At 47.0% G+C, this 7371-nt stretch overlaps 1 protein-coding gene across 2 annotated transcripts in view; it reads right to left on the reverse strand.

Annotated features, from left to right (window-relative positions):
• Window positions 1–5714, reverse strand: part of USP54 (ubiquitin specific peptidase 54) — a 150891-nt gene extending 145177 nt beyond the window's left edge. Inside the window, exon 1 of one of the 2 annotated variants that reach the window (XM_019555848.1) lies at window positions 5646–5701. The gene's annotated coding sequence lies outside the window, so the exon portion shown is untranslated. Of the gene's footprint in view, window positions 1–5645 lie in introns of both variants that reach the window. The other variant, XM_019555851.1, reaches the window with a different exon arrangement.
• Window positions 5715–7371: the final 1657 nt, after the last annotated feature.

The raw sequence follows: 7371 nt of genomic DNA on the forward strand, positions 1-7371 counted from the left end.
ACCCTGGGGGTTTTCAAGAGAAGGTTGGATGTGTATCTAGCTGGGGTAATGTAGGCCCAGCACTCTTTCCTGCTTATGCAGGGGGTTGGACTCGATGATCTATTGAGGTCCCTTCCGACCCTAGCATCTATGAATCTATGAAATTAAAAACCAGCCACCACTGCATAATAACTGAACAACACTGAAAAATTATCCTGGCAAAAAAGTAAAGGATGCAGTTCAGAAAAGATTGATTCAGAAGTGCCAATATAACCCTACCAATAACAGTAAAAGATAGTATTCTATCATGAATTCATAATGACTGTAGGCAAATATATTTTAAATTGTTACTATATAAAATAACCCTGGAGTCCTGGTGCCATGGATTTAGTATACTTGATTCTTAAGGCCAAGTGTTGGGAACATCCATCCTGTGGATTTGGCCGGTGGAGCAGGAGGGCATTGCCTCTGTCCATGCCCGTGATGAGGGTGTGAAGTGAGAAGCTGCACTGGGGCGAAGCAGCAGAAAGCTGTGCCCATCTCACAACTGCTTTTCCCTATTCCTTGCTCCTAAAATGCAGCACAGGTGTAGCTTCCAGCCAGGGAGGAGCTGAACTAGGGTTGGGCAGCTTCCAGCTGTGCCCACACTGCAGCCAGGGAACAGGGGGGCTGGGGAAGTGACAGAAGTAGTGTGGGCACAGTTCCCAGCTCCCGAGCCCCAACGCAACTCCCTTTCCACTAGAAACCATACTCATACCTCAGCGGGGGAGCAGAAAACTGGGAAAAGCAGAAGTGCAGCTCTCAGCTGCCTGCCAAAACTCCCTCACTGGTGATGTTGCTAAAGACACCTGACCCACACTGAACTGCAGCCAGACTGTCCCAGCCCATCATTTGAAAAGACTGTGAGCTCCTACTTTAAGCAAAATTTAACCATGATGAGGAGAGGAAGCCACTAGGTCTATACCAACTTAAAGCCGGGTAGAAAAGCGTTAGCTAGTTTGCTGGCAAAAGATCAGAGGGATCTTTTGCCAGTGGAAAAGGAAGTACAATGGTACAAATGTACCATTTGCAAATGGTGCAAATTACTTTGCAAATGGTGCAAAGTACCCTGCACTCTCATGCCAGGAGCAAGGGTTGCAGCAAAGTAGGCAAGACTCAGGTGACAGACCCCCTCTTCCAGCTTTACTCCCACATGATTTTCCCCTGGCACAGAAGGAACTCTGTAGCACCTATTTAACCACCTGAGCTTTTTGGGGGGTAAAATGAGCTTGGCAGAAGAATGAAAACAGCCCAGATACTGTACAGAATACCAAAAAATACTAAATATGGTAAAATATCTGATGCAGATATTTTCAATAGTGCATGCTGCAACTCACAGATAGGCCAAAATGTTCAGTGTGGCCTTTCTCCACTTGAACAAATTAGCCCTAACTCCAGAAAGATTGTGTTTGAACATGAGAACATTTGGACAATATAAACACCAGAATGGTTTGTATAAACCCATCTAGCGTTCATCTACCATCAGAGGGCAAGATCAGAGCTGTCCTCCACACAGGTGACCCCAAGCTGCCATTATTGTCTGGTACAATGGCCAATGGCCAGGGGAGCATGAAAAGCACCTCTGCACCCACCCCCACAGCACTGTATTTATCTTGATCTTGCATTAAGAGTTACTTTGGTTTACCAAAATAAAATGCATTAAATAGAACAACTTTCATCCAGGAGCACTGTCAACCCCATACAGACCAAATACCTCTAGGCTAGAAAAATAAATGTACGCTGCATTCGCGGCAACAGTTTAAGTAAACACTGCTACTGCTGTACAAATTATTATTATTACACATACTTACATACAGAATATTGAAAAATCTATTCCTCTGAAGTATTTGACACAGCACATGAAACATGTTCACTAGCAAATCACGTTCTGAAACAGTTAGACCACGAAATTTTGGAATGTTGGGCTAGGCGCTGTATACACACATCCTGATGCAGGACTCCCTAGTGCAGGACTGACAGGCCATTCCATCTGGTTGTCAGGGCCCCTAAAAAATTTAGAAAATTAATATTTATCTGCCTCTAGCTATGTGTCAAAGATGGCAGAAGCCAGGGCAGTAGGACCCAGTGGAAGCCAGTGGCAGGAACAAGCAGCTGCAGCAGCCAGGCTGGGGCAGGCAGGAGCTCTATGGAGCCAAGCTGGGCTGTACCAGCAGGGAGAAGGGGGAACCAGCCTGGATCCATACAGCCCCTACCGGCCCAGGCCCCACGCTCCTGCTGCCCCACCAGCACTGGCCTGGGACACCGAGTGCAGGCCCCGCAGTCTCGCCCAACTGGCACTGCTCTCTTGTGCGTCCACTTGCTCCCTGCCCATAGCTGCCACTTCCCCACTTTCCTGCCTGACACCACCTGCCCACTGGCTGCTCCAACACCGTGTTTCCCAGCTGCATCACCAAACTGTGGGAGCAAAGGGCTCCGCACCAGTACCCCAGGGCCAGAAGCGGGGGTGGGGTAAGTCTATGCAATGAGGAAGGGAGGGAGGGGTAGACAGGGAGAGCAATGAGGGAGGGACAGAGTGTGTGCATGAGCACACATGCAATGAGGGAGGGACACACTGTGGGTGTGTGTGGCAGGCCAGTAGGGGTGCTCCTGCACTAAGCCACCTGCCTCACTGTGCCTGACAAAAAACCAAGCCTTGACTGCCTCTCCTGGGGCACCTATGTCAGGCTGACCCCTTTCCTGAAGCATACCCGCAAGCCTGGGGTAAGCGCTGCCACCACCCAGGGTCTAGTCTTTGTTTGGACCCTGTAACCCCTTGGGTACACCGACCTTGTAGACCTTGAGAGTGCTTGACTCTGCAAAATCTTGGGGTTCTTCCTTTAACCTGAAGCATGGAAAGTAACCTCCCTTAGTCAGCCAAGCAAAGGGAGCATAAAGGTGTGCCCAATCCCTCTCAAGCACGTACCACAAAGCTTGCTATAGTGCAGGGATTTTCAACCTTTTTTTGGTTGAAAATCCCAGTGGCCAGTCAACAAGTGGGCAGGAGGGTATACCCCAGTGGCAGGTCAATGAGAAGGGAAGGGAGGGGTCCCCTGGCGTGGCATGCAGCAGCAAACCTAGAGGTGCCGGTGGCCTCTCCATACTGCTACTGCATACCCCCTGGGGCCTTCCAAAGTACCTCCAGGGATATGCATACCCCCTGGGGCCTTCCAAAGTACCTCCAGGGGTATGCATACCCCCAGCTGAAAACCCCTGCTTTAGTGTATAGCTTTATTGGGTAAAAAGGGTAGGTTTGGGGAGTGGTACAAGTCAGACAAGTATCAAAAGAATTATCCTAAGCAAACAGAGAGGCTTGGTAGCCCTTGATACACAACTAGAGTACATTAATCTAAGTTCCTAGTTAACTTTCTGGTACGTTATTCACTTCCTCATCCTGAGTACGAGAGAGAGAGCTGCGGAGGTCCACACTTCTGTGCATGATTTCTAAAATGTCCAACCTCCTTCTTCCTGGAGGGGACCTCTTAAATAGCCTTCTGACCTCATCACCTGTACCCAGTCAGGGACAGGTGTCATTTGATGCCAGCCAATCAATTTGAAAAACATCACAGTTACCTATTGGAGTGACATAGGCTTAAGTCCCCGCCCCTAGGTCATGAGGTCAGAGCTCCAAACAATAGTCAGTCACGTATGCAGTAACCCAGGGCAACTAGGTTGACAGACATATGAGAGGAAAAAGAAAGAGGAAAGAAAAAAACAAAACAAAAGAGGAGGCCAGGAATGGAGTTCTTTCACAGTGTCTGCATGTGTAATGAGGGAGGGACAGAGTGTGTGTGTGTGCACGCATGTGAGCATGCGTGCATATGCATGCGTGCAATGAGGGAGGGACAGAATGTGTACGTGTTGGTGCATGTGCAATGAAGGAGGGACAGAATGCATGTGGGTGCACACAATGAGGGTGGGACAGAGTGAGTGAGTGAGTGTGTGTGTGCGCGCGCGCGCAACGAGGGTGGGACAGAGTGGGCGTGTGTGCACAATTAGGGAGGGCCATAGTGTCTGTGCTCAATGAGGCAAAGACAGTGTGTGTACGCACACAATGAGGCAAGGACAGTGTGTGTACACACCACAGCCACCCTCCCCCACACACACAGCCCCCACAAACCCCATACTCACGCACACCCCACGTATCCACACACCCCCATGCTCCTTCACCCCACAGCTCCCCACAAACCTGTACCCACTCCACCATACCCCCCACGCCTTCCACAATATAAGAGTAAAACTTCATTTTAAGCTATTGTGCAATCACCTCTATGTACACCACACAAACACATGTAAATCAAGATAAAAATATATTTTGAAATCAAATTAATGAATATTGTAGTAGATGTTGATTTTTAGAATATAATTTGGTATTTTTCTGGTTCCGAGAGGGCAAAACCCCTTGCTGAAAAAAGTACTTCCCAAGGCAAAGGGAGGGACTTCTGGTAGCAAAGGTCAGGGGTTAGGGGATGGGACTTCTAGTCACAAAATGGCGGCCAGGGGGCAGGGCACCTGTCAAAGAGGCGGAGTTACACATGCGGCCCTCAACAACTTGCCAAAACTCGATAAGCAGCCCTCCACCCAAAGTAATTGCCCACTCCTGCCTTAGTGCTATCAAAATATGAAAAATACAGCTCTCGAGCACTACAATAAGATCAGGCCCCTTTTCTCCTTCCAGGCACCAACATGCCACTTAAGAAGAAGTATAATTTCTACAAAACCCTCCATCTCATGTTAAAATATGGAGGTCTGAGTGAAGAACATCACACAACAGCCTGACTAATCTGCATGTTATATTTTGGTCACTGGGGATATAGACACCAGCTGAGTCACTGCTGCTTCTAACCAGAGGTATAGTGGTCAATGTTAAGGATACCATATATAGGCCTGTATTCTCCTTTTAAAGCACAGGAAGTACCTTGAAACCTGAAAACACCATCTGGGTTTTAAGTGCACCCAGGTTCCTTAGAAGTTCAAATACATATAATATTCAACAGACAGAGGTAGAAAATGAAGCAACTCAACCACAGTGTAAGTCCCATCTTCGAAAAATAAAGCCACAAACTGTACCAATGACTACACAGCTTCTTTCATCCTCCAACTCTGTTCTCAAAATCAGTGCACTGATATATGCAGACAACCAGAATGGCATGTCAGAGGCATGACAAGCAATACAAATAAGGAATTAAACCACGCATACACAGAAAGATCATATGATCTGTAAGTTTGGAAAGAAAAGCTCATTACTGGGATCTCATATACGTTAGTTAAAGCATTTACAATAAGGAAGACATTCTCCCACACACTACCATGCTCTCCCAGAAGCAAAGGTTATCACCCTGGTTCTTTAAACGGAAGGAAACAGGCAAAATCTCTTGAGAAAATGATCCAGCCTGTTCACTGTTGCAGAAAGAGGTCAATAATATTGGCCATGAAAGTTTATTAGGAAGCAACAGAGGAAGCATTTGTAGGTAGGCAATACCTGCATCAGAAGAATCAACCCAGTGAGCCTCTGTTGTCTATCTGCAATTTTCAACTTAGAAACAAGCTGTGCATGTCACCTTCAATCTGCAGTTCACCACTGCACATTTGAAAAAAAATTAAGCAGTAGTTCTATTTCTGATACTTACAAACTGCCTTAAGCTGTCAGTTTAATCCTCCTCCCAGCTGGAGACCAGCTATTAGGAAAACATTTCCTCCTCTGCATCCATCTCTCTCAGGCAGGTCTAGTTAGAAGGATGACATCATCGCTCCAGACATGCACCTGATTCTCAGGAAACTGCCCCTCCTCCAGCAGGCAGGTCATTGTTTTTTTTAAAGCAACAGCCAGAGCCTGTCCGCCCTTCCCTTTCTGTTCCCAGCACTGCGGAATGTGATCCCTGTAATTGGTCTATTTGTGAGTTTTCCCATGCTCAGAACCAGAACAGAAAACCTCCCTTAGAGGAGCCACAACAAAATTCATTTTCAGCTACAATGCGGGTTAATTATCTAGTGCTGCATGCCAAAGGATGCACTAAAGACAGCAGCTTGTTCCAATCTTTTCTGCTCCAGATTCTGAGACGGAAAAAGTTTTCTTTTTTGGTTTTCCAACTCTCTTAATTAAGCTCCATTTGCTCTTTTATCCACCTCTATTGCTTTCACCCTTTCTGTTCTATTCCTCACAATGTCTGTCTGGGAGCTTACTTAAAAGCATTTGCATATTTCAGATCCTAAATACCTTTAGTGAATATTGCTGGCAGGATGAATTCTTCCACTCAACCCCAGATCCAATGCAACCTGCCAGAAAATTTGAAGTGGGCACATGACATTTTGCATGGACAGTGATAAAAGTAGGGGTCTTCACACTTGATGCAGTGCTTATGAAGGGATGGAGGAGGTGGTAAAGTAATGCAACTGAGAGGCTGAAAGTTTCTTAATATATCTTATGCACAAGGATCCTGGTTTGCTCTGATTAAACCCCCCCAAATCCCTGTTTTCCTGCAATTCAAATGAAACACCACTACACACACCTCTCTCTCTCTGTCTACTGGGGGGGAGGCAAGCAGCCACAGCGCAAAGCCACAGCAGCCGCAAAAAGTACTAGTGCCCTTGGCAGGGCCTGTACAGCACTACAGGGCCCCACAAAGTACGGGTCCTGGGGCAGTTGCCCCAATTCACACCCCCAAGGGACAGCTCTGTATATAGGTATCAGTTGAACTCAATGTTTTATTGATATATTTAGAATTTTAAGGCAATTTGGAAGCCTACCAGTGCATCAATCATTATTCATAGATTTCAAAGACATTAGGGCTGGAAGGGACCTTGCAAGATCATCTGATCCAGGTCCCTGCCGAAGGGCAGGAAGTCCACTGGGGTCAGAGGACCCCAACAAGATAATCATCCAAGCACATCTTGAATGTGTCCAGAGTTGGAGTTTGCACCACTTCTGGGGGAGTCTATTCCAGACTCTGGAGACTCAGACAGTAAAGAAGTTCTTCCTTATGTCCAGTCTAAAATGGTCTTCCAGCAGTTTGTCTTCCACCTCATTTTCCCTGGGGGAGCCCAGATGTTCTCCCAGGTCCTGATAAACACACCTGATATAGGCTGCCACCAAGTCTCCCCTGAGCCTATGCTTAGCTAAGCTGAAGAGTCTCATGCATCTCAGCCTTTCTTCATATGGCCTGCTCTCTTGACCTCTGATCATGTGTGTGGCTCTCCTGGACTCTCTCTCGAGCTTTTCCACATCCTTTTTAAAGTGTGGAGTCCAGAACTGGATACAGTACTCCACCTGCAGCCTCACCAAAGCCAAATAAAGCAGGAGAATGACATCTTGGGTCTTGTTTGAGATACATCAGTAAATGCAAGCCAGGGTTTTAT

This window comes from Crocodylus porosus, unplaced genomic scaffold (genome assembly GCF_001723895.1).
Source record: "Crocodylus porosus isolate Cpor-Errol unplaced genomic scaffold, CroPor_comp1, whole genome shotgun sequence".
In the NCBI taxonomy this organism is placed as follows: Eukaryota; Metazoa; Chordata; order Crocodylia; family Crocodylidae; genus Crocodylus; species Crocodylus porosus.